Source organism: Hippopotamus amphibius, chromosome 6, assembly GCF_030028045.1.
Source record: "Hippopotamus amphibius kiboko isolate mHipAmp2 chromosome 6, mHipAmp2.hap2, whole genome shotgun sequence".
NCBI classification, from domain to species: domain Eukaryota; kingdom Metazoa; phylum Chordata; class Mammalia; order Artiodactyla; family Hippopotamidae; genus Hippopotamus; species Hippopotamus amphibius.
In genome coordinates this window covers 17,427,126-17,454,392 of record NC_080191.1, presented here as the reverse complement: position 1 = coordinate 17,454,392, position 27,267 = coordinate 17,427,126, and positions in this window count along the sequence as shown.

The window sequence follows — 27,267 nt, the reverse complement described above, 5'->3', positions numbered from 1 at the left end:
ATTTGGTTCTGATTACTTTTTGTAATCTACTGGGAGTTAATATAAGAGCACATATCTTCTGTGTTCCTATAGAAGTCTTCCCTAAGGTAGGTATGAGAATTATACCAGCTGCAAAGGATGTGAATTTACTCAGATAAAACTGCTACAAATACACCATCAAAATTATATATCTGTGAAAATTGGGAAGATTTTTATTTTCAGTCACTTTCAAGACACGATTATGTCAACAACGAAGGATTTACTTAATCCATAAAAATATATCATTTCTTGTGCTTTAACATAGCTCCTAAAAAACACACTTCAAATATCAAATACATTGTAACAAAATTGGTGTAGTATTTAAAACACCCAGATTAAACATCTAAATGATAACTATTGCATGGTCCTGCACATCTGTTCTTTGTAGTGTTTTCCAGTAAGGCAGCGGAGTGCAGCATTTCAGCAAACCAATTCAAACATGAGAAACGCTACGGAGCAAAAGCTCTTGTCACTGTTTGTGATTGTCTAATGGTATATGGTTCAGTCATAAAGGGCAGCTGACAGGCTGGTATAAGAAATGAATTTTCTTCTTCCTCCTGATACATCAGGGTAGGGCCCCCTGCTGTAATGCAGAAAATCTTTTATGCAAAAAGAATACACCATCTTTCAGCCCATGATTACTATTCAGAAGATTCTGATTAGGTTTTTTGGTGCATTTTTTAAAATATTGATACCAAATTGCACAAAGAGCAAAGTAGGTCTAGGCCGATACCTCATCTTTCCCACATAGTCAATCTGTGACCTTGGGCATGTTACCTTTTTTTCTGAATGCCTTCATTTCCCCATCTTTGAAATGGGAATGGTAATAGTAAAATATAGCTCCTGTCCTCCAGTAAAATGAGATGAGTAAAATGGATGAATATTTATTTGTTAAGAATTTCAGCCTACGTAGAAAAATACCACTCAGGCAGTGTCAGGGAGACAACGTGATCTTTTCAAACACTTAAAGAAAAACAATCATAGTAAAAACCCTAATCAAAAATAAATCAAACATGTTGCCTCACATGTGACATTTTGATTTTTGATATTTTAGATATGTGGCATAAATGTAAACATTTCCCTCCCCTGACACAGAGCGATCAGCAGCCCTGGATAAATCTGTGGTGAAATCTAGCATTTATTGTCTGTGGACTGTGTGCTAAGCACTGTGGTAAATACTTTACGTTTGTGTTCTCATTTAATCCTCACAACTCCTCTGTGAAGTCAGCACTATTGTTAATTCCATCTTACAAATAAGAAAACTGAAGCCTGGAGAATTTTGTAAAACATAGCCCTTAGTTAAGACATCCTGGGACAGGAGGATGTTTTGAACTTTTTAAGAACTCTGGCCATCCAGCTGGCAGTCATGAACTACCATGTTATGCAGTATTTATTCATCGAATGAGCTAGCCAGTATTAGGGGAAAAATGGGAGAGTTAAAAAAACAAAACAAAACAAAAACAACAACAACAAAACCTGGAGATTTTTGAGCTGGAGAAGAGATGAGTGATGGGTGCTCACAACAAAGCCCCATGGAAGAGTGACTCCAACAGGAGAGACCCTTAGGTGAGTGGAAGGACAGGTGCAGAGGGCTTGTCAGAGCGGAAGCGTGGAGTTCTGGGCCTCAGCTAAATTGGTGTGAGAGTCAAGGAGTGAGGAAACGGACTGGGCAGGTGGGCTTCTCCTGGGAGAGTCAGTACAATTATACCAGTAATAGAGGCGAGGCCGAGGTTGGAGGCAGGCTGGAGGCACGCTAGTCACCTGGAAAAGGGACCTCTGAAGGGAAGAGGTACTAATGAATGTGATTTATGTGAGTTCATGTTCATAAGGCTGTATAAATGCAAGTTGTTATTGCTTGAGGAGTCATATTCACCAGAAGGAAAGTGTTACATAAGAGAGACGTAGGAATAAGATATGCCGTGCAAATTAACTGGGGCTGCTAGTCTGTGGCTAAGAACGCCCTCCCTCTGGCTGAGTATAGCATTATCTAACCTGAGATGGGCAAGGAATGGATTAGTGCTACTTTCAGAGGTGGGGAGAGAGATCTTCAAAGCACACCGTCTCAAAGACTGAGGTGCTGCTGGCGTTTTTAAAAAAACACTAAGGTGCCTCGTTCTCTGGGGAAGGAGTGGGATAACCAGCAGAAATACCTGAAGAGAGGCTACGGTTGGAGGGAGTGGGTGGCAAGACAGGTCTGGGTGGGGGGGCATCCGTCAGAGATGTTCATGGCCGAGACTTGAATGGAAAAGGACCTCACCTTATGAGTTTGAGAATATCTAAGTTGACTAAGATGCCAAGTTTTATCCTTATACACTGGTGTGTCTTGATTTGAGGTCCGTGGATATATTCTGATGAATATAAGAGGGTTTGTTTGTTTGTTTGTTTGATTGTTAGCTATTTATAGACACAATACTTTCTCATAACTACCTGATTGATTTATCACACCTGACATTGTCCATTATTTTAATTCATAGAAATCAGGCAGAGATTATAGCAAAACCCTGGAACAAGTCTATGAAACACTAATACCATACATGAGACCCTTAAATCTGATTTGGCCTATAGAGCCAAGTCATAAGCAAAGTAAACTGAGTAGCTGTTCCAAGAAGAACGACTTAAATCAATTAAATTAATCCACTGTGTTGAAAACTTTTAGGATTCTGACTCATTTCCAAGTAACTTCTCTAAAACTGGGATGATGTCCCTTAGGAAGAGCCCATTATTGAGTTAAATGACTAGTCTGTTGTTTGAGGTGATTTTTAAATATTCAGGGGGAAAATGTTTTGAATCATTTAAAAAGTCTCTTAAAAGCTATTGCAGAGGATTGGGAAGACCAAGGTTATAAAATGTAAATTAAACCCCTAAGTAAAGAGATTATAATATAAAAGAAACTAGGGATAGGGCTTTCTAGGTGGCTCAGTGATTGAGAATCCGCTTGCCATTGCAGGGGACACAGGTTTGATCCTTGCTCCAGGAAGATCCCACATGCCGCGGAGCAACTAAGCCCATGCGTCACAACTATTGAGCCTGCGCTTTAGAGCCCATGACCCACAACTATTGAGCTCATGTGCTGCAACTACTGAAGCCCAAGCCTAGAGCCTGTGCTCCGTAACAAGAGAAGCCACGGCAATGAGGAGCTTGCACACCACAACAAAGAGCAGCCCCCACTCACCGCAACTAAAAAGAAAGCCCACGCACAGCAAAAAAGACCCAACACAGCCAATTAAATAAATAAATAAATAAATTTATTTTAAAAAAAAGAAAGAAACTAGGGATAAATTCAGGATTCCTGGGACCTTAAGTTTATACAAGTTGGGGTATTTTTTAAGAAAAAGATTTTTAAATTATGAATAAAAAATATATACAAAAGTGAATATTTTCAAATGATGCTGCAGGAACCCAGGCAAATAAGAGGTCTTGAAGGTTCTGCATCATTAGCCTCATAGTACATCCACCCCTGGAGGAACCAGGAAAGAGGATGTCCCCTCATCTTCTGAGGCTCACAACACAGTACCTGAGATCCTTTCGCTAGAATAAATGAAAGCTGATCTTTCTCATAATTAGAGACAGCAATAAAGAGAGGTTAGTTGATGTTAAATTAATGTACCAAGACGATTCCTGTAAGCAGCCAAGAACCAGGAATACAGTGATCAGTCAGGAGCTTGGGATAAATCATGGGTAATTCTGTAGTTTTAAAAAAAAATTTACTGAGCACCATTTATTAGAAAATAATGTGACATAACCTTGTCAAGTTAAACATTCACATGCTGTAAACCTGACAATTCTGCTCCTAAGCATCTGCATGTGTGTGTGTGTGTGTGTGTGTGTGTGTGTGTGTGTGTGTGTACATATTAGAACAGGTTTGCACACGTCCACCAGGAGACATGCACAAAAATGTTCAGAGCAGTGTTGTTCACAAGAGCAAATAATAATCACAACAGCGTAAATCTTCACTACCACACTAGAAATAACTTTGGTTTATTTACTTAATGGAATATTAGGCAGCATTAACAATACACAATGTGGATCAATCAGAGAAACCACAATATTGAAGAGAAAAAGAGGAAAGTCACAGAAGACTATACAATATAATCCCAATTTAATGAAGGTCAAAGACGAGAAGTGCAAAACAATATGTCACTTAGGGATACATACATGGGAGGTGAAACCAATTTTTTAATCAAGGGGAAAACTGACACAGTTCAGATTAGCAGTGACTGCTCAGAAAAGTAGATGATGGCAAGAAATGTACAGGTAGACACAACGATATTGGCAATGTTTTACAATGAAGTGAGATAGTGGATTCACAGCTATGTGTTTCCTTATTGAGTTCAATATCCTAATTCTATTACATAGATTGTTTGTATTTATCAAATTTTTACATATCTTTTTTCACTAGGTATTTTTCTTTTTTATTTAAACAGCTTCATTGAGGTATAATTGATATACAAAAACCTGCACGTATTTAATGTATAAAATTTGATGCGTTTGGACAGATGGAAACACCCATGAAGCCATGATCATAATCAAGGCAAGAGTCATACCCATCACCTCCAAAAATGTCCTTGTGTCTCTCTGGGTTTGGTTTTTGTTTTGCTTTATTTTTTGTGGTAAGAACACTTAATCTGAGTTCTACTGTGATAACAGAATTTTAAGTGCATGATACAATATTGTTGACTATAGACACTGTGTTGTACAGCAGATCTCTAGAATTATTCATCTCACGTAACTGAAACTTTATACCACTTGGAAGAGAATTCCCCTTTTCCCCCTCTCTCCAGCACATTCTGTTCTCTGCTTCTATGAGTTCTAGTATTTTAGGCACATCACATAAGTGGAATCATGCAGTTTTGTCCTCCTGTGATTAGCTTATTTCACCTGGCACAATGCTCTTCAGGATCATGCAGTTTGTAGCAAGTGGCAGGATATCCTTCTTTTCTAGGAATAATAATAACGTTCCACTGTGTGTATGTGTGTGTGTGTGTGTGTGTGTGTGTGTATATATCACATTTTCTTTGTTCATCCATTGATGGACATTTGGGTTGTTTACATGACTTAGCTATTGTGAGTAATGCTGCAATAAACATGGGAGTGCAGATATCTCTTTGAGATCCTGATTTCAACTCTTCTGGTTATATACCCAGAAGTGGGATTGCTGGATTGTATGCTAATTCTGTTTTCAGTTTTTTGAGGGAACTCCATACAGCTTTCCATAGTGGCTGCACCATTTACATTCCCACCAATAGTGTAAAAGCTTTCCAATTTCTCCGTATCACTGCCAACATTATATATATATAAAACTGGGTGTGGTAATATCTCATTTGGGTTTTGATTTGCATTTCCTTGATGATTAGTGATGTAAAGCATCTTTTCATATACCTGTTGGCCATCGGTATACAACTATTTGAATTAATAAAATTATAGTTTAAATACAGAGTATATTATGTCTCATCACATTTTGGGCCCCCTCCCCACCTTAGTTTGTCAAACCTTGTTTTGTGCAAAAGATAAAATTAAAATCATAAATTCTGTTCAAATTATAACGCTATAATTTTTTACTTCATTTGACCGTTCAAGAAAATGTGATGTTATTCATGCAATATGTGTGGTATATATATCAGCATCTCTCAACTATTTAAAATGGTCTTTAGTACCTACCTGTAGCAAAAATTCTCCAAACTGCCACCAAAGTAACTCTTGTAACACATAAAATAGATGTCAGCAGCCCTCAGCTTAAATCTGTATCAAGGCTCTCCATTACTGTGGAGCAGATTCCAAACCTGAGCATTTCACGCAGAGTCATCTGTGACAGGGTCCTTCCTACCTATCCAGACCCTTCTCGGAAGTTCAGCTTGACCCAGACAGAGGTATTGACACTTCCCTGGCTCTGTCTAATGAGATATGTATTTCTCCCTTTGTTTGCATTGAACAAAGAAAGTGTGTGTGTGTGTGTGTGTGTGTGTGTGTGTGACTGTATTCCAGTCATCTTGGCTTTCTGTTGGCTTCAAGGACTGCTTAGTGCTCACGAATCCTCCCCAGGCACTTCCCTTGCTCCTTTTCATCCTTTAGGTGTCAACTTTAGTAGACCTTCCCAGACTAACTGGACTAAATTGGGTTGCCCTTGTGTATTCTCTATCAAAACACCCCATTTACTGCCTTTATTGCATTCTGTAATCATTTTACTTTCTCTCTATATGGGATTATGGGATTATTGTTGGTCTCAGATACAGGAATGTTAAGTGCCAGGAGGGCAGAGACCTTGTCTACCTTCTTCAGTGATGTGTCTTTAGCACATCATACCTTACATGGAACATGGGAAGTTCTTGAAAAATATCAACTGAATGAGTGAGTGGTTATGACCCTTGAGCCATTATGAGTTATTTGGAAAGCCTCGAAGACATCTGGCTTTCATTTCAAGCCCTGGTACTAGCTCTGCCTTCTGCCTAGTGAACACCTGTATGGGTGTTTATTATTACTGTCATGTTGTCTTTCATGACTCACTGACTCTGCCTGAGGTAGACCTGACTGTCTGATCCTGTGTTCTCAGTATGGCCACCATGCATTTCAATCAGCTGACCTATCTATTAACAGTTTATTTCTGGACTTCCTAGGTGGCACAGTGGTTAAAGAATTCGCCTGCCAATGCAGGGGACACGAATTTGATCCCTGCCTCAGGAAGATCCCACATGCCATGGAGCAACTAAGCCTGTGTGCCACAACTACTGAGCCTGCGCTCTAGAGCCTGTGAGCCACAACTATTGAGCCCATGTGCCACAACTACTGAAGCCCATGCACCTAGAGCCTGTGCTCTGCAACAAGAGAAACCACCACAATAAGGAGCCCGCGCACCACAATGAAGAGTAGCCCCCCACTCGCAGCAACTAGAGAAAGCCTGTGTGCAGCAACGAAGACCCAACACAGCCAATTAATTAATTAATTTAAAAAAAACACAGTTTATTTCAAAATGTTATGCCAGTTATTTAGATTTTTCTCTCTACGCCTCTAAACGCTTCTTTGTGATGATGGGGCTGAGACTCGGCCAACTGCATTTCCCAGATTCCCCTGTCACTGTCTTGCCATTAGACTCTGCCAATCAGGGAACAAGATGCGGACAAGAAGGCGGGAGGAAGGAGACCTCACTTGCTCCTTTCTACTTGCAGCTGTTTTTTGCCCAGAGCAGCAGCTGGTCCAAGCTCTTCTTGGTGATCACAGAACCAGTCTCTTCATAGCCCCCACAGGTATGAACAGCAGTTCTCTAGGGCCCTTTTTGTGCTTGGTAACCTTAACCACTTCTTTCTTGTGTTCCCCCTACTTCAAGATAAGACCTGTTTCCTTCAGTTCCTTTCTCTCCAGGATAGGTCAGTTTCTCCCTCTGTGTTTTTTCAGCCCTCCGAAACCTCTGCAACTAGTTTCCAATATTAAATTCCCTACTGAAATACCCAGTGTAGCATCTGATTTCCTGACTGTGTCTTGACTGATACATACGTCTATTTCTTCCTAATAGTGGTCAGAGTGCTCCTTGAAGACAAAGTACATTTCTGATTCACTCTTGTGTCTTCAGGTCCTGGGGACAGACCCTAACCCAAAGTAAACACTCTGTAAGTGTTGAATAAGTGGGTTAATGATAGATCCCAGTATTAGAGTGTGAGGAACTCAACTGAAGCAATGACAATGGAGATAGGAGGGAAATTGTGACTAGAAAGTTAATTAAAAGTCAATTTTCACTTCAAATCCAAAGAACAGAGGGGAAGACTGGGAGTACTCTGATTTTAGTCCAAAGGAATTCTGCTTTTCTTATACTATTTCCAGATAACACCACAGTGAAAATCTCTGTGTAACAAATTGCTCATTCCTCAGACTTCAACAATGTCCAACTAAATCATGTAATGCAGGCAAATTTCAGTAAAAATTTGACTAATGTCTTGAAATTCACTAGGATAAACTACTTTAGGATAAAATTTGAAATAAAATAGTGGGAAGAAAAGGAAACAACTTCTAGGGAAGGAACCAATAGAAAACTAGTAAATTTTGCTTTGACTCTTTCCCTGGTAAAGGGAGGGACATGCGAAAAATACAAACCATTAAAGTGTTCAAAATCATTTTCGTGATTCATGAAAGTACTGATCCATGGTCAATTATCAGAAGTTCATTGGGAAGGCTTGGCATCCAACCCTCATCTTTTAATTACTCCCACCAAAGGGCTCCTCGGCGAACTTTCACCAGCAGGATTCATAGTTTAGGGCTGTCACTGTTCATTGGGCCCCAGGTTGAATCTGTTTACTTAAGGATGAACCGGTGGTGACTCTACATATTCCACACCTCATTCCCATCCCCCCTATTCCTGTCCCTGTCCATTCTCTGTACTGAACTAACCTGGCTGGTAAAAAGTAAATCCATCTCCTCCAGAAAGTGTCACAAGGTCTAAGAAAACCACAGAGAATGAAAGACAGCATAATAACAATATACATTTACACATTTGTAAAATATTTAATGTATTTCTTGTCACATAGCAGATGATCAATACATGGAAACTGACGTGATTGTTCCTTCTACTTGACTTCTACTGTCACAACCTAGGTCATTTGCAAGCAACACTATTGCAATGGAAGATGATTAAAGAAAGAAAACATAAGCCCCTGCCTTCAATGAGCTCAAAGGATAATATCACAGCCACATCAAACAGGGAGATGCAATTCCAGCAAATAGCAAGGCCAGGTAAACAGAACTCTTGGCAGCTTCAAACATGGTACATACTTGTACAATAATACAATGCACCTTGTACATACTATTAGCCAAAGGCACAGCAAACACAAACCACAAATGTCAACCAGAGGTAAGGAAAGGATCGAAGAAACCACCTCTCTCATTTAAACAGAATTCAAACCCAGAAAGGATTTACCTTGAAAGGATGTGGTCACCTCCTACCCTGGTTCACTTTCCTTCAGTTTCATTGGTTCCATCATCCTACTCTATTGTCCTGAGTGAGGAATGCAGCTATTGGGGGTGGGGATTTGCCTATTTGTGAGAGTGTAAGTATGTCTTATGTGTGTCCTGTAGCCCCACAGTAAGGTACATCAAAGCTTTGGCTCCATCTTTTCTTGTTCCGAATCTCTCTGCATGTGAAGGGTGCCATCTTTAGACTCACCACGTAGAAACTACCACTTACAGACCTTGAGACCTTCTGCTAAAGCTTGAGTGATTCTCAAGAACCCACAAGCCCAGAGAAATTTTCCATTTTGAGAGATATATCTCCTTCCTCCGTGATTGACAAATGACAATAACTCAACAGGAGAAACTCCACCACCTCAGACCTAACAACCTAATAATGTATTAATCAGTTCACTGAGTTGTATAAGAATTACACTCAAATAAGAACAATAGGGTATTTCTATCACAGAAATCTAACAAAAATAAAACAATTGCCCATGTAGCCAAAATCTTTAGCCATCCTCTCATCTATCAAAAGTGTCATCTTTATGTAAATCAACTATACTTCAATTAAAAAAATTTGTGTCATCTTCAGATGTTTGGCAATCAATAATTTAAATTGAGTTGCATGTGGCACTGTGGTAAACATTTTGGCAGAGAAGATGAAATACATTTTATTTGTTTTGGTAAGTTTTTTTCCTGAAAATAGTCATTTGATCATTAATAAATATTGAGCTCTTACTTGTACTAGGCACTATTCTAGGCCCTTGGGATACACCACTGAACAAAGTAGACAAAAATCCCAGTCTTCACGGGGCTTCAGTGCTAGTGTAGGAGACCAACCACCAAAATAATAATACAACAATAACAAATAATAAATTAGTAGATTATGTAGTAGGTCAAAATGTAATAAAAACTGTAGGATAAGATAGAGCAGGGTAGGTAGGGAGTAGAGAGAAGCTTGAAGCAGGATGGTTTAACTTCAAATAGGGCAGTCAGGGTTGATCCAATGGAGACATTAACGTTTGAACAAAGATCTGAATGAGGTGAAGGAGTTATTCATAAGTATATCGGGAGGGAAAGTGTCCCAGAGAGAGCAAACAGTGCAAAGCCCTAAGAGGCAGCAGGCACGGTGTGTTGTGGGAACCGCAAGGAGGCTGGTTGCTGGAGCAGAGTGAGTGGATGAGGGAAAGAGTCGTGGAGAAGGCAGAGAAGTCATGGGCACCAGATCATTCTGGGCCTGTGCAACACTGTAAAGATTTCAGATTTTACACTGAGAGAGGGGCGGACACTGGTGGGGGTGAGGGGTGTTGAAAAGAAGAGGGCATGATTTGACTCCATGTAAAAGACCATCACAGAGACTGGTGAGAAAGGAGAGTGGTTTGAAAGAGGTAACAGCAATGAAGGTGATTAGAGCTCAGGTTCTGGGTATATTTTGAAGGTAAACAGGATACCTGATAAGATGTGGAGAGAGAAAGAGAGAAGATTCAAGGATAACCCCAAGGCTCTTAGCCTAAGCTACTGAAAAGGTGAACTTCCTATCAAGAGGAACAAGGATGTCTGCATGTGTTTGAGGGGGAGCTCAGGGAATTCAGAGAACAATTCCAAAGAGGAAAAAAATGAGAAAAAGAGGAATCCTCATGAGGAAAGAGAAAACTTCCCCGTCATTCCTTTTGACTCAAAATCAGCTAGAGAGCTAATTAAGAATTTATTCTGTATTTATATACTTGTTTTGACACAAAACTTCTCCCTCTGACTCTCTGTCTCTGCCTGTCTCTGTCCCTCTCTCTTTCCCCACCTTGAAAAGAGAGCATTTTAAAAGAAAGATATGCATGGAGGAGATTTCTATATCGCAGTTTTTAAAACTGTGTTTTAAGAATCACATTGCCCAATGAGATATGAGATCGTGGGAAGGTTTAGTCTTTGCAATAATTTTATTTCAGACTATATAAAGGAACAAATACTTTGTCAAACCCCTTTTGAAGGTAATTTGTCATTCATGATGGTACTTTTTCTGATATTAATACAGCCACTTCAACATTTGTCTGATTAGTGTGGTATCTCTTTTCCCATCCTTTTACTTGTAACCTATTTGTGCCCTTATATTTAAAGCATATTTCTTGTAGACAGTATATATTTGAGGCTTGTTTTTTTATCCAATCTGAGTTTCTCTACCTTTTAAATGGGCTATTGAGACCATTTATAGTTAATGTGATGAGTAATATAATTTGGTTTTGCCTCCCACATTCTATTTGCTTGCTATTTGTCCCATTTGTTTTTTGTTGTGTTGTTCCATTTTTCCTCTTTTTTTTCTGATTTCCTTTGCACTAATTATTTTTCATGATTTTCTCTCCTCTTTTGTTGGTTTATTAGATAAGGCTATTTGCTGTGTTATTTTAGTGGTTGCTTTAGGGTTCATCATATAACTTATCATAGTCTACCCTCAAATGACAGTACACAACTTCATGTATAATACAAGAATTTTACATCAATGTTTTCATTTCTCTTTCCTGAACTTTGTTCTACTTTTTCTCATTCATTTTATATCTACTTATATCATAAACCCCAAAATCCATTATTATTTTTGCTTTAAACGGTCAATTATCTTTTAAAGAGATTTAAATATCTTATATTTATCCACCTAGTTACTAATCCAGTGTTTTCATTTCTTTCTGTATCCAGATTTCTATCTGGTACAATTTTCCTTCTACCTGAAGGACTTCCATGAACATTTCTTATAGTATAATTCTGCTAGTGATGAATTCTTCCAGCTTATGTCTAAAAAAGCCTTTTATTCATCACTGCTTTTGAAAAATATTTTCACTGGTTACAGAATTCAGATAAACTGCCAACATCCACTTGGGTTCCCTCTCCCTATGCTGTGGCCTCAAAACTCTCTCCCGGAAGCAGGCTGAGGCATTCAGGGGGCTTGTCTCTTTAGTTTCCCATCTTTTAGAAATCACTGTCCTTCACTACATGATGACAATGTCTTGCAAACTGTTATTTCTTTCTTTCTTTCTTTCTTTTTTTTTTTTTTTTTGGTTTTGTAGTTGCTTAGGGTGAGAGGGTAAACCTGTCCTTCTAAACTAGGTTTTTTAAGATGCAGAAAAAAAATAGGCAAACTCCATCCAAAATGATCAGAGTTATTTTCAATTGATGACTAGTGAAGAATAGCCTAGGGAAAAAGAGAGAAATATAAATTAGGAATCATGTTGATTTGCCAACTAAGGAAAGCTGCTGCTCCTCTCCTGTTTGGCTAATTAGCTATAGTTGTCTCCAACAGATGCTTGTCATTTCTAGCAAAAATCAAGTTGAGGGACTTCCCTGGTGGTACAGTGGTTAAGAATCCATCTGCCGAATGGGAGAAGAATCAAGATGGCGGAGTAGGAGGACGTGAGCTCACTCCCTGTTGCAAGAGCACTGGAATTACAACTAACTGCTGAACAACCATTGACAGAAAGACACTGGAGCTTACCAAAAAAAACCACCCCACATCCAGAGACAAAGGAGAAGCCCCAATGAGATGGTAGGAGGGGTGCAATCGCATTAAAATCAAATCACATAAATGCTGGGTGGGTGACTCACAAGCTGGAGAACAGTCATACCGCAGAAGTCCTGAGGGTTCTGAGCCCCACATCAGGCTTCCTAAACTGGTGGTCCAGCAACAGGAGGAGGAATCCCCAGAGAATCACACTTTGAAAGCCAGTGGGATTTAATTGCAGGACCTCCACAGGACTGGGGGAAATGGAGATGCCACTCTTGGAGGGCACACAAAAAAGTGTGCTCACCAGGACCCAGGGGAAGGAGCAGTGACCCCATAGGAGACTGAACCAGACCTACCTGCTGGTGTTGGACGGTTGCCTGCAGAGGTGGGGGTAGCTGTGGCTCACTGAGGAGACAGGGGCACTGGCAGCAGAGGTTCTGAGAAGTGCTCCTTGGCGTGAGCCCTTCCAGAGTCCACCATTAGCTCCACCAAAGAGCCTGTAAGCTCCAGGGCTGCATCGCCTCAGGCCAAACGACCACCAGCGTGGGAACACAGCCCCATCCATTAGCAGGTAAGCAGATTAAAGTGTCACTGAGCTCCACCCACCAAATCAGATTAAAGTTTTACTAAGCTCCACCCACCCAGTCCAACCCACCATTAGTCCCTTCCATCAGGAAGCACCCACCAGGCTCCTAGACAGCTTCCACCACAAAAGGGCAGACAGCAGAATCAAGCAGTATCAGCACTATTTCATCTTGTGGAACTGAAAATCACAGCCACAGAAAGACAGAGAAAATGAAAAGGCAAAAGACTTTGTACCAGATCAAGGGACAAGATAAAACACCAGAAAAACAACTAAATGAAGAGGAGATAGGCACTCTTCCAGAAAAAGAATTCAGAATAATGATGGTGAAGATGATCCAGGACTTTGAAAAAAGACTGGATGCAAAGATCGAAAAGTTGCAAGAAAAGTTGACTAAAGATCTAGAAGAAGTAAAGAACAAACAAACAGAGATATGCAACACAATAACTGAAATGAAAAATACACTAGAAGGAACCAATAGCAGGTTAACAGAGGCAGAAGGGCGAATAAGTGACCTGGAAGACAGAATGGTGATAATCACTGATGCAGAAAAGAATAAAGGAAAAAGAATGAAAAGAACTGAAGACAGCCTAAGAGACCTCTGGGACAATGTTAAACGCACCAACATTCACATTATAGGAGTCCCAGAAGGAGAAGAGAGAGAGAGAAGGGACCTGAAAAGAGATTATAATTGAAAACTTCCCTAACATGGGAAAGGAAATAGCTACCCAAGTCCAGGAAGCGCAGAGAGTCCCAGGCAGGAGAAACCCAAGGAGAAACACACCAAGACATATAGTAGTCAAACTGACAAAAATTAAAGACAGAGAAAAGTTATTAAAAGCGACAAGGGAAAAACAACAAATAACATACAAGGGAACTCCCATAAGGGTAACAGCTGATTTCTCAGCAGAAACTCTGCAAGCCAGAAGGGAGTGGCATGATATATTTAAAGAGATGACTGAGAAGAACCTACAACCAAGAATACTCTACCCAGCAAGGATCTCATTCAGATTCCATGGAGAAATCAAAAGCTTTACAGACAAGCAACAGCTAAGAGAATTCAGCACCACCAAACCAGCCCTACAACAAATGCTAAAGGAACTTCTCTAAGCGGGAAACGTAAGAGAAGAAACGGGCCTACAAAAACAAAAACAAAATAATTAAGAAAATGGTAATAGGAACATACATATCGATAATTACCTTGAATGTAAATGGACTAAATGCACCAACCAAAAGAGACAGACTGGCTGAATGGATACAAAAACAAGACCCATATATATGCTGTCCACAAGAGACCCACTTCAGACCCAGGGATACATACAGACTGAAAGTGAGGGGATGGAAAAAGATATTCCATGCAAATGGAAATCAAAAGAAAGCTGAAGTAGCAATACTCATATCAGATAAAATAGACTTTAAATTAAAAAATGTTACAAGAGACAAGAAAGGACACTACATAAAGATTGAGGGATCAATCCAAGAAGAAGAGATAACAATTATAAATATATATGCACCCAATATAGGAGCACCTCAACACATAAGGCAAATGATAACAACTATGAAAGAGGAAATCAACAGTAACACAATCATAGTGGGGGACTTTAACACCCCACTTACACCAATGGACAGATCATCCAGACAGGAAATTAATAAGGAAACACAAGCTTTAAATGACACAATAAATCAGCTGGATTTAATAGATATCTATAGGACATTACATCCAAAAACAGCAGATTACACATTCTTCTCAAGTGCACATGGGACATTCTCCAGGATAGATCACATTTCGGGTCATAAATCAAGTCTTGGTAAATTCAAGAAAATTGAAATTGTAACAAGCATCTTTTCTGACCACAATGCTATGAGATTAGAAATCAATTATAGGAAAAAAACTGTAAAAAACACAAACACATGGAGGCGAAACAATACGCTACTAAATAACCAAGAGATCACTGAAGAAATCAAAGAGGAAATCCAAAAATACCTAGAGACAAATGACAATGAAAGCACAACGATCCAAAACCTATGGGATGAAGCAAAGGCAGTTCTAAGAGGGAAGTTTATAGCGATACAATCCTACCTCAAGAAACAAGAAAAATCCCAAATAAGCAATCTAACCTTACACCTAAAGAAACTAGAGAAAGAAGAGCAAACAAAACCCAAAGTTAGTAGACGGAGAGAAATCATAAAGATCAGAGCAGAAATAAATGAAATAGAGACAAAGAAAACAATAGCAAAAATCAATAAAACTAAAAGCTGGTTCTTTGAGAAGATAAATAAAATTGATAAACCTCTAGCAAGACTCATCAAGAAAAAGAAGGAAAGGACTCAAATCAATAAAATTAGAAATGAAACAGGAGAAGTTACAATGGATACCACAGAAATAAAAAGCACCATAAGAGATTACTACAAGCAACTATGTGCCAATAAAATGGACAACCTGGATAAAATGGACAGATTCTTAGAAAATTATAACCTTCCAAGACTGAATCAGGAAGACACAGAAAATATGAACAGACCAATCACGAGGAATGAAATTGAAACTGTGATTAAAAATCTCCCAACAAACAAAAGTCCAGGACCAGATGGCTTCACAGGTGAATTTTATCAAACATTTAGAGAAGAGCTAACAACCATCCTTCTCAAACTGTTCCAAAACATTGCAGAGAAAGAAACAATCCCAAACTCATTGTATGAAGCCACCATCACCCTGATACCAAAACCAGACAAAGATACTACTAAAAAAGAAAACTACAGACCAATATCACTGATGAATTTAGATGCAAAAATCCTCAACAAAATACTAGTCAACAGAATCCAACAACACATTCAAAGGATCATCCACCATGATCAAGTAGGGTTTATCCCTGGAATGCAAGGATTCTTCAATATACGCAAATCAATCAATGTGATACACCACATTAACAAACTGAAGGATAAAAACCACATGATCATCTCAAGAGATGCAGAAAAAGCTTTTGACAAAATTCAACACCCATTTATGATAAAAACTCTCCAGAAGGTGGGTATAGAGGGAAACTACCTCAACATAATAAAGGCCATATACAACAAACCCACAGCAAACATCATTCTCAATGGTGAAAAACTGCAAGCATTCCCTCTAAGATCAGGAACAAAACAAGGATGTCCACTCTCTCCACTACTATTCAACATAGTTTTGGAAGTCCTTGCCACAGCAATCAGAGAAGAAAAAGAAATAAAAGGAATCCAAATTGGAAAAGAAGAAGTAAAACTGTCACTGTTTGCAGATGACATGATACTATACATAGAAAATCCTAAAGATGCCACCAGAAAACTACTCAAGCTAATCAATGAATTTGGTAAAGTTGCAGGATACAAAATGAACACACAGAAATTTCTTGCATTTCTATACACCAACAATGAAAGATCAGAAAGAGAAATTAAGGAAACAATCCCATTCACCATTGCAACAAAAAGAATAAAATACCTAGGAATAAACCTAACCAAGGAGGTAAAAGACCTGTACTCAGAAAAGTATAAGACACTAATGAAAGAAATCAAAGACAATACAAACAGACGGAGGGACTTACCATGTTCTTGGATTGGAATAATCAACATTGTGAAAATGACTATGCTACCCAAAGCAATTTACAGATTCAATGCAATCCCCATCAAATTACCAATGGCATTTTTCACAGAACTAGAACAAGAAATTTCACGATTTGTATGGAAATGCAAAAGACCCCGAATAGCCAAAGCAACCTTGGGAAGGAAAGACGGAGTTGGGGGAATCAGGCTTCCTGACTTCAGGCTATACTGCAAGGCTACAGTGATCAAGACAGTATGGTACTGGCACAAAAACAGAAATATAGATCAATGGAGCAGGATAGAAAGCCCAGAGATAAACTACGGTCAACCAATCTATGACAAAGGAGGCAAGGATATACAATGGAGAAAAGGCAGCCTCTTCAATAAGTGGTGCCGGATCTTGCTTTGATGTATGTCCTAGAGTGTTCTGCCTATGTTTTCCTCTAGGAGTTTTATACTGTCTGGCCTTACATGTAGGTCTTTAATCCATTTGGAGTTTATTTTTGTGTATGGTGTTAGGAAGTGTTCTAATTTCATTCTTTTACATGTTGCTGTCCAATTTTCCCAGCACCACTTATTGAAGAGGCTGTCTTTTTTCCATTGTATATTCGTGCCTCCTTTGTCAAAGATAGGGTGCCCATATGTGTTTGGGCTTACTTCTGAGTTCTCTATTCTATTCCATTGATCTTCCTTTCTGTTTTCGTGCCAGTACCATACTGTCTTGATCACTATGGCCTTGTAGTATAGTTTGAAGTCAGGAAGCCTGATTCCACCAACTCCATGTTTCCTTCTCAAGATTGCTTTGGCTATTCGGGGTGTTTTGCATTTCCATACAAATGGTAAGATTTCTTGCTCTAGTTCTGTGAAAAATGCCATTGGTAATTTGATGGGGATTGCATTGAATCTGTAAATTGCTTTGGGTAGTACAGTCATTTTCACTATGTAGATCCTTTTTGACCCACCTCCTAGAACCATGGAAATAAAATCAAGAATAAACAAATGGGACCTCATGAAACTTAAAAGCTTTTGCACAGTGAAAGAAACCATAAACAAGACTAGAAGGCAACCCTCAGAATGGGAAAAAATAGTGGCCTATGAAACAACGGACAAAGGATTAACCTCCAAAATACACAAACAGCTCATGCAGCTTAATACCAAAAAAGCAAATAACCCAATCCACAAATGGGTGGCAGACCTAAATAGACATTTCTCCAAAGAAGACATACAGATGGCCAACAAACACATGAAAAGATGCTCAACATCACTCATCATCAGAGAAATGCAAGTCAAAGCCACAATGAGGTATCACCTCACACCAATCAGAATGGCCATCATCACAAAACTGAAAACAACAAATGTTGGAGAGGGTGTGGAGAAAAGGGAACTCTCCTGCACTGTTGGTGGGATTGTAAGTTGGTACAGCCACTATGGAAAACAGTTTGGAGGTTCCTTAAAAAACTACAAATAGAACTACCATATGATCCAGTAATCCCACTACTGGGCATATACCCAAAGAAAACCATAATCCCAAAAGAAACATGTACCATAATGTTTATTGCAGCACTATTTACAATAGCCAGGACATGGAAGCCACCTAAATGCCCATCCACAGAGGAATGGATAAAGAAGATGTGGCATATATATACAATGGAATATTACTCAGCTATAAAAAGGGATGAGATGGAGCTATATGTAATGAGGTGGATAGACCTAGAGTCTGTCATACAGAGTGAAGTAAGTCAGAAAGAGAAAGACAAATATTGTATGCTAACTCACATATACGTAATCTAAAAAGTGTACTGATGAACTCAGTGACAAGAAAAAGGACGCAGATGCAGAGAATGGACTGGAGAACTCGAGGTTTGGGAGGGGGCGGGGGTTGAAGGGGAAGCTGAGACGAAGTGAGAGAGTAGCACAGACATATATATACTACCAACAGTACAATAGATAGCCAGTGGGAAGTTGTTATATAACAAAGGGTGTTCAACTCGAGGATGGAAGATGCCTTAGAGGACTGGGATGGGGAGGATGGGGGGGACTCGAGGGAGGGTGGTGGGGGAGTTGAGGGAGGGAGGGAATACGGAGATATGTGTATAAAAACAGATGATTGAACTTGGTGTACCCCCCAAAAAAATAAATAAATAAATTAAAAAAAAAAAAGTGGTGCTGGGAAAACTGGACAGCTACGTGTAAAAGAATGAAATTAGAACACTTCCTAACACCATACACAAAAATAAACTCAAAATGGATAAAAGACCTAAATGTAAGGTCAGACACTATAAAACTCCTGGAGGAAAACATAGGAAGAACACTCTTCGACGTAAATAACAGCAAGATCTTTTTTGATCCACCCCCTAGAATAATGGAAATAAAAACAAAAATAAATAAGTGGGACCTAATGAAACTTCAAAGCTTCTGCACAGCAAAGGAAACTATAAGCTAGACGAAAAGACAACCCTCAGAATGGGAAAAAATATTTGCAAATGAATCAACAGACAAAGGATTAATCTCCAAAATATATAAACAGTTCATCCAGCTCAATGTCAAAAAAATAAACAACCCAATAAAAAAATGGGCAGAAGACCTAAATAGGCATTTCTCCAAAGAAGACATACAGATGGCCAAGAGGCACATGAAAAGCTGCTCAAAATCACTAATTATTAGAGAAATGCAAATCAAAACTACAATGAGGTATCACCTCACACCAGTTAGAATGGGCATCATCAAAAAATTGACAAACAGTAAATGCTGGAGAGGGTGTGGAGAAAAAGGAACACTCTTGCATTGCTGGTGGGAATGTAAATTGATACAGCCACTGTGGAAAACAGTATGGAGGTTCCTTGCCAAACTAAAAATAGAACTACCATATGACCCAGCAATCCCACTACTGGGCATATACCCAGAGAACACCATAATTCAAAAAGACACATGCACTCCAATGTTCATTGCAGCACTATTTACAATAGCCAGGACATGGAAGCAACCTAAATGTCCATCAACAGATGAATGGATAAAGAAGATGTGGTACATACATACAATGGAATATTACTCAGCTGTAAAAAAACAATGAAACTGGGACATTTGTAGAGACCTGGATGGACCTAGAGACTGTCATACAGAATGAAGTGAGTCAGAAAGAGAAAAACAAATATTGTATATTAACACATATATGTGGACTATAGAAAAATGGTACAAATCAACCGGTTTGCAAGGCAGAAATAGAGACACAGATGTAGAGAACAAACATATGGACACCAAGTGGGGAAAGTGGGGAGGGTTGGGGGGGATCGAATTGGGAGACTGGAATACCAAATTGTACACTCTAAATATATGCAGTTTATTGTAAAAAATAAAAAAATAAAAAGTTAAAAAAAAAAGAAAAGAATCCACCTGCCAACGCAGGAGACACAGGTTTGAGCCCTGGTCTGGGAAGATCTCACATGCCATGGAGCAACTAAGCCCATGGACCACAACTACTGAGGCTGCACTCTAGAGCCTGCAAGCCACAACTACTGAGCCCACATGCTGCAACTACTGAAGCCCATGTGCCTAGAGCCCATGCTCCACAACAAGAGAAGCCACTGCAATGAGAAGCCCACACACTGTAACAAAGAGCAGCCCCCGTTCGCCACAACTAGAGAAAGCCCACGTGGAGTAACAAAGATCCAGTGCAGCCAATAAATACATAAATCTTTAAAAAGAAAAAGAGAAAGAAGAAAGAAAATCAAGTTGAACCAAAAGCCAAAGAGGAGGAGGAGCAGAGGCAGGAGGCACAGGAAAAGAAGAAGAAATTTGAAGGGTGGGGACATATTTTAAAAATAGAATACTAAGGCCAAAACTAAGTTCCTGTCATATACTTCTTGTTATGTATTTCCCAGCAAAACCATAAAATTCTACATTTTCAATACTCTGGGAAAATTTGCTTTTTTCAAATCTAGGACCTAATTGGATCCTCCAATTTTTAAATTTTGAAGAACATGATACATAATCTTTTCGTATCATTTAGGGTGATAGAATTTAGGGGAAATTTTGATGCAAGATTGACAGCAATTTTCAGATACTGACCAGTTAGATTTAAGGAACTCAGCTAACTATACTGGCATCTGTGTGACATAATGTTTTCAAGTTTGATTATGTGCAAGTATTATTTTTTCCCATGAAATAAACATTTTTTTCAACTAGGGACTTATAATGTTTCCCAAATCTTTTCAATGTATTCCCAGTAAAATAAAAAGTAGTCTACACTTTGTAGAACATGAAAACTAGGAATGAAAACTCCAGATTAACACTAGGAATGAAAGATGGTACTCATCTTTTAACACAAAAATATATCACAATATATTTCTTAATGAATAATAAAACAATACCTCATACACTTATGTTAGAGGGGATAAAACAGCTATTAAATGTCTTTTAAATAAGATTCTGTTTTCCTAAGAAATGTGACGCTTTTAATATGTGGTATAAAACATATGATTCTGAATTAGAAGTGCAAAATTAAATTTATTAAATAATCTTGGCAGTAAATAATAATGTTCCTCCAGGAGAGATTCATCCTACATCTCTGTTGTACAGAAAGGACATCAACTTCATCTCATTTAGTCTATCAATCAGCTTTGAAATGCAAATTCCAAGAGATAACAGAGAGATCACATCGCCTATGAAAACTATCTGATGCAGTGAAATTTCAATAAAGGTAGGAGTTTTCAATCTATAATGATTCTTAAAGAACATCCCTTTAATTAATATATACATACATATATATTAAATTCAAAAATAGCAGAATTGATAGGGATAGAGGAGAACACAATCCAATAGTATTAACAGTCATTGTATTTCAAAATTCTTCTTAGACAATTTCAGGCTCTTTCCTCAAGATACTTTCCACCCATCAATTGTGGAATGGGGCATGAAGGATGTTCATTGATATAAAATCAAGCTAAAAGATACTTTGGCCTCAATTATCTAGATATTTTGAGCAAATGCCAGATGGTTTCCTCATTTTTCACTTCCTTTGCAAGGAACAAACAGCCTATGTCTTCTTTACAGGAAAAACTTTGCTCCCATTATATCACTGACAAATTGCAAAAGTATAAAATGACTTTGAGATGAATCATCATCTCTAAGGGACCAGGGACTTGAATAGTTTCCCCTTTTAAGATAGGACTTCTTCGTGATTTCATGAAGATCCTGGCACTTTAAGCTCAGGATACCAGTGTGTGATCCCTCCCAAGTAGAACTTTAGTGTCTGCACCAGTTTAACCCTGTGACACTTCTCTGGGCTTCTGGGCACTCTGTTTCCCCTCTCATTACCCAGCACAGCCCTGAGACTCCACTCCTTCCCTCCACCTTCTTTGGTCCGTCCAGGCTCCCTAGGCAGGCTGGCTCTCAGTTACTCTGGCTGCATTTCCTTCGCCCATTCTCCCAGCAGAGTTTCTACACCGATGGCAGAAAGAGGAAGGGAAAGGGCATTGGAGACACATGCTCTAGTTGGATTTACTTGTCACTAACCCCATAAGCTGAAATTTGAACAGTTTAGTGAGCACGTATTTATTTGGTTTGTACAAAACAAAACATTTAATTTGACTATATTTTAATTGTGGTGTTTGCTTATTTGAACGAAACACCAAGTGGTTATTTTCTTAAATACCAAATGATCCTAGTAGCCACTTACTTTGGGGGAATAATAAACTAAAAACATTTGTTATATGAAAATTACAATTCTGGGCTGATCTCCCCCAACCTTTAGAGATCACTAACAAGTAATTCCATACATGAGTCCAGTTCGTTCTATCACCTAAGGGGTGTGTTCTGTAACCCTGGGAGGCCCGTCAGGATGCCAAGACGGTAGTATACACTGTGCAATCTAACATATTTTTTCTAGTTTTCTCTCTCTTTTTTTTCTTTTAGTGGAGTATAATTGCTTTACAATGTTGTGTTAGTTTCTGCTGCACAGCAAAGTGAATCAGCCATACACATACACACATCCCCTCCCTTTCGGACTTCCCTCCCCACCCATCCCCCCCACCTAGGCCATCACAGAGCACAGAGCTGAGCTCCCTGTGCAATACGGCAGGTTTCCACTAGCTATCTAATTTACACATGGTAGTGTATTTATGTCAAACCTAATCTCCCAATTCATCCTACCCTCTCCTTCCCCACCCTGTGTCCACACATCCGTTCTCTACATCTGCCTTTCTATTCCTGCCCTGCAGATAAGTTCATTTACACCATTTGTCTAGATTCCACATACATGTATTCATATACGATACTTGTTTTTATGTATCTGACTTACTTCACTCTGTATGACAGACTCTGGGTCCATCCACATCTCCACAATGACCCAATTTCATTTCTTTTTACAGCTGAGTAATGTTCCATTATATATACGTACCACATCTTCTTTATCCATTTATCTGGTTGTTTCCATTTTGATACGGCTATGGATGTCTGGTAACACCCTCTCTGAAAAACACCAAAGCTAAAATCATCTCTGCCATGCTCCTTGGGTGGTCTTAACAAAACACTGTTTCAACTGCCTTTCCAAGGAAAACCCTAGCTTTGCCTGCAGATCTGTCTATGACCCCCCATGGGAAGGTACAGAGGCCTCATCTGAGGGCAAGAACACAAAGCAGCCTTCTTAAACTTCTTAAATGTGTGGATACCACCACTTGGTTCCCAGAAAGGTGAGTTCTGTCCTTAATTCACAGTGGAGCAGAGCTGATATTCACTAAGCTTGATAGAATCACCTTTATGTGTTTGACACTGAAATCCAATCAAAAACCCAGTAGACAGAAAGTAAATTTAAGAATTCGATTCTTCTCCTCCCATTCCCTCTCAAACTCTCCCCAGTTACACATTTCCTCACAGTACCATGGAGCCAGCTTTCATCAGAATCACCACTGACTTTGGATTCCTGAACCCAATCCATCCTCTGTCTCTACCTTACCCTGAGAGTAGAGTAAGGCAAGTGAGGCATTTGTTGCAGGTGCAAATTTTAAGGTGGTGCCCACAACACTGAAAATAATTTTTCAATGTAGTATTTTTAAATGAAAATAAATGCAAAAAATTCCTGATGAACCAAATATCAAAATTTTAGATAAAGACAGGATCTAGCCAAGCCAGGAGGAAGGTGAGGCGTAAGTTGTGTGAGTGTAGGGTCAGATCTTGTCTTTAATTAAATTGTGATATTTTGCTTATCATGGAAATTTTTAATAAAATTTTATTTTTCAAAATATTTCATTGAGATATTAATTATTTTGATTACTGAGTTTCTTGGTACCTTCTTTAAATTTTGCACCCAAGGCCAGTACCTGGCTCTCCCCACCCTATCTCAGCCCCGCTTCTACTCCCTTTTTTTTAAGAACTTTTATTGAGCTATAATTGACATACAGTAAACTGCATATATTTTAAAGTGTACAATTTGATTTTTTTTCTTATTAGTAATGTATATATGGCAATCCCAATCTCCCAATTTTGGGGAGATTGGGACCGCTCCCTTTTTTTTGACTCATTTTTTAATTTGGCTTCAAAGGCACCATTTTTTCTTTCTCCTCCAGTCCCATTGGTTACTCTTTCTCAGTCCCCTTTGCTAGTTTCTCCTCATCTCTGACCTCTAAATATTCAGGGCACAGCTCTAAGATTTCTCCATCTTCTCTCATCCCCTAAATGATCTCAATCGGGCCCATTGCTTTAAACAGCACATATGCCCTGACCACTCCCAAGTTTTATCCCCAAACCATACTCCTCATTTTAACCCTTAAATCATCCACCCCTACAGTTTTTGAATCTCCATAAAGAGCTACTCCATCCTTCTAGTTTCTCAGGTCAAAAACTTTGGAGGCATTCTTATCTACTCTCTCTTATCTCACATGTATTCCATCAACAACTCTTGTTGGCTCTGTCTTCAAAATATATGCAGAATCCAACCACTTCTCATCACCTCTACCACCTTTCCAGTCCAAGCCACCATCACTTCTTACTCAGGCAAGGACAGTCATCTCCAACTGATTTCTTTGCTTCTTTCCTTTGCCTTCCTATAGTTTGTTTTTAACAAAGCAGCCAGAGTAATCATTTGTAAATGGAAATATGGTGATGTCTTTTGCTTAAAATCCTTAAATGGCTCCCGATTTCACTCAGAATAAAATACAAAGTCCTTACCATAGCCTCCAACCCTGGCTCTCAAACTTGAGCTGCAACAGAATCAGAAACACCTGGAGTCTTGTTAAAACACAGATCGCTGGGCCCCACCCCAGAGCTTCTTGGTTCAGGAAGCTGGGGTGTGGCACAATAATTTGTATCTCTAGCAAGTTCTGGGAGGTGCTGATGCTGCTGGTCTGGGGACCACACTTTGAGAACCACTGGCCAACAAGGCCCTGTATGATCTGTGAGTGGTCTCAACTCATGCCTTGTTACTCCCCACCTTCTTCTCTGTGCTCCAGCTACACTGGCCTTCTTGACCTTCAAGCCAGCTCCTACTTCAGCATCTTTATGTCTTCCATTTCCTCTGTCTGGAACATTCCTCCCCTAGATATCTTCATGGCCACTCCCTCCTTGTAGTCTCTGACCAAATACTCTTTTAATAAGGTCTTTACTGAACATACCTTAAGAAAATACCAAACTTGCCCCATCCTACCTGACATTGCTGTATTTGTCTCTATAGAACTTATCACCATCTAGTCTTTATATATTCATTTTATTATTTGTTTATTTCTCCCTCTAGAATGTGAGATTCATGTGGACATAGACTTTCTACCCATAGTTTAATATTAACTCCAGAGCCTAAAATTGCATCTGGCACGTAGGTGCTCAATAAGTACTTTTGAAGAAATAAATGAGCAAATGATGGTGGAGAATGAGGCATTCATGAGAGACCATTCTCATGTCTGTTTCCAGGTAGGAGGGAATAATCGCATGTATTATGTGAACCTGAGCAAGTCACTTAAACACTACACCCTCATCTTGATTTATTGTAAAATCATCTTAATTGGCTTAATCATCCAAGAAACAAAATGGACATCAATTCAGTGACAGTACAGGCAGTTTCCAAATCCCCTTTATGTTTTACTCACATTCCTGACCTGGTATGCATAGAGGCCAACTTAGGCTAAAAAAAGAGTCTTTCTACTCCGTTGCCACCTGCTTCCTATAGCTGTAAGTCCATCTGTTCCTATAAAGAATCATCTCTGAGTCTTATTTCCTTGAACTGTTTTTTCCCCTCTCACTCTCCTCTATCACTTTCTTTATAATCCCCAGAAAGTCACCCATTTTTGCCCAGATAACAGTCATTCTCTTTCTCCCTTACCAGAGCTGGCCCCAAATCAATTCAAGTGTCCATCATCCCCATATGACTCAGGATAAATCCTGACTAGGAATCCAATTAGGACAATCCTGTTTCCTTTGCTGGCACCTGGTTCAGGCATGTGCACATCACTGAGTTCCAGTCTATGGACACAGTCTGCTGGGGAGTTCAGGAAAACGTCACTTCCTCTCAGTAAAGAGACACGTGGTATGAAACATCCTTCTCCTACTATTGGACATTGTGATAGCTTATGTTATGCCTGGAACTGCATCAACCATTTTGTAACCCTGAGGGAAGCTAGTCAGGGGCAAAACGAGAGGTAGCTGAGGGAAAAAAGATGGCAAGGACATGGGTTCTTAATGAATCGATGAGCCAATGAATTAACAACACTTGAGCTACTCTGGCTCAGGATTTCTTGATATGTAGGCTAACAGAAGTTTCTTATTGTTAAGACAGTTGGGTTTGGGGTTGGGAGTCATCACTTGCATCCTTGCTGATACAGAGGGCTGTGCTCAGTAGGAACGTTACTACCCACATTCAATTGCATGCGGGCCCCAGTCTCTTTGAGATAATAACAACAACCCCCCCCCCCCAGATATCTGCTTCCTGGGTGTAGCTCCAAAAGAAGCTGGCTTACATATATAAACCAATGGATGGAAATAACTAATGTTATTATTACATGTAATGACCAAAAGCAATAACCTTTGCTTATTATCATTATGAGATCTAGGGAAGAAAATTTATCTTGAACTTTGTAGGACCTTTTCACACAATCAGCTCAATAGAACTTCAATAGAGTCTCACAGATAAAAATGGAGTAGCTATATGACATTTAAAAGAACCCCTACAGATTATGTATAATTTGAATCATGATATTTTTAAGTTTCAGACATTCTGATATCTCCAAATCAAAAGCACTCTGATATAACTATTAAATATCTCAATGAAACTCAAATGTTTATTCTCATAAAATATTTGCATCATTGAGTTTTTTTTTCTTTTTAAAATCACTTTTAGAAATTGAATCTCTACCTAGACTGGGTTGCTGCTGTGATCTGGATAGAAAATTCTACTTTATTTCTTTTTTTGGTAAGGGCTAGGGGTTTCTTCCAGAGTTTAGCTAATAATCCTTGTTTTGGCAAGGGCTAGGGGTTTCTTCCAGAGTTTAGCTAATAATCCTTACTCAGGAAACCTCCAGATGGACATCACAGAGATGCTGGCTCAGTTTTTTTCTTTTCAATTTGGACATGCCATGCACAACCTCACTGATGTATAAAACATCAGTACAAAATGTAGAAAAGTTCTTTTGCTTTTTGCCTGTGTATACCCTTTTTATGATGAGCTGACATGTTTTTCCACAGGCAAAAGTTTTCCTAAAGAAAA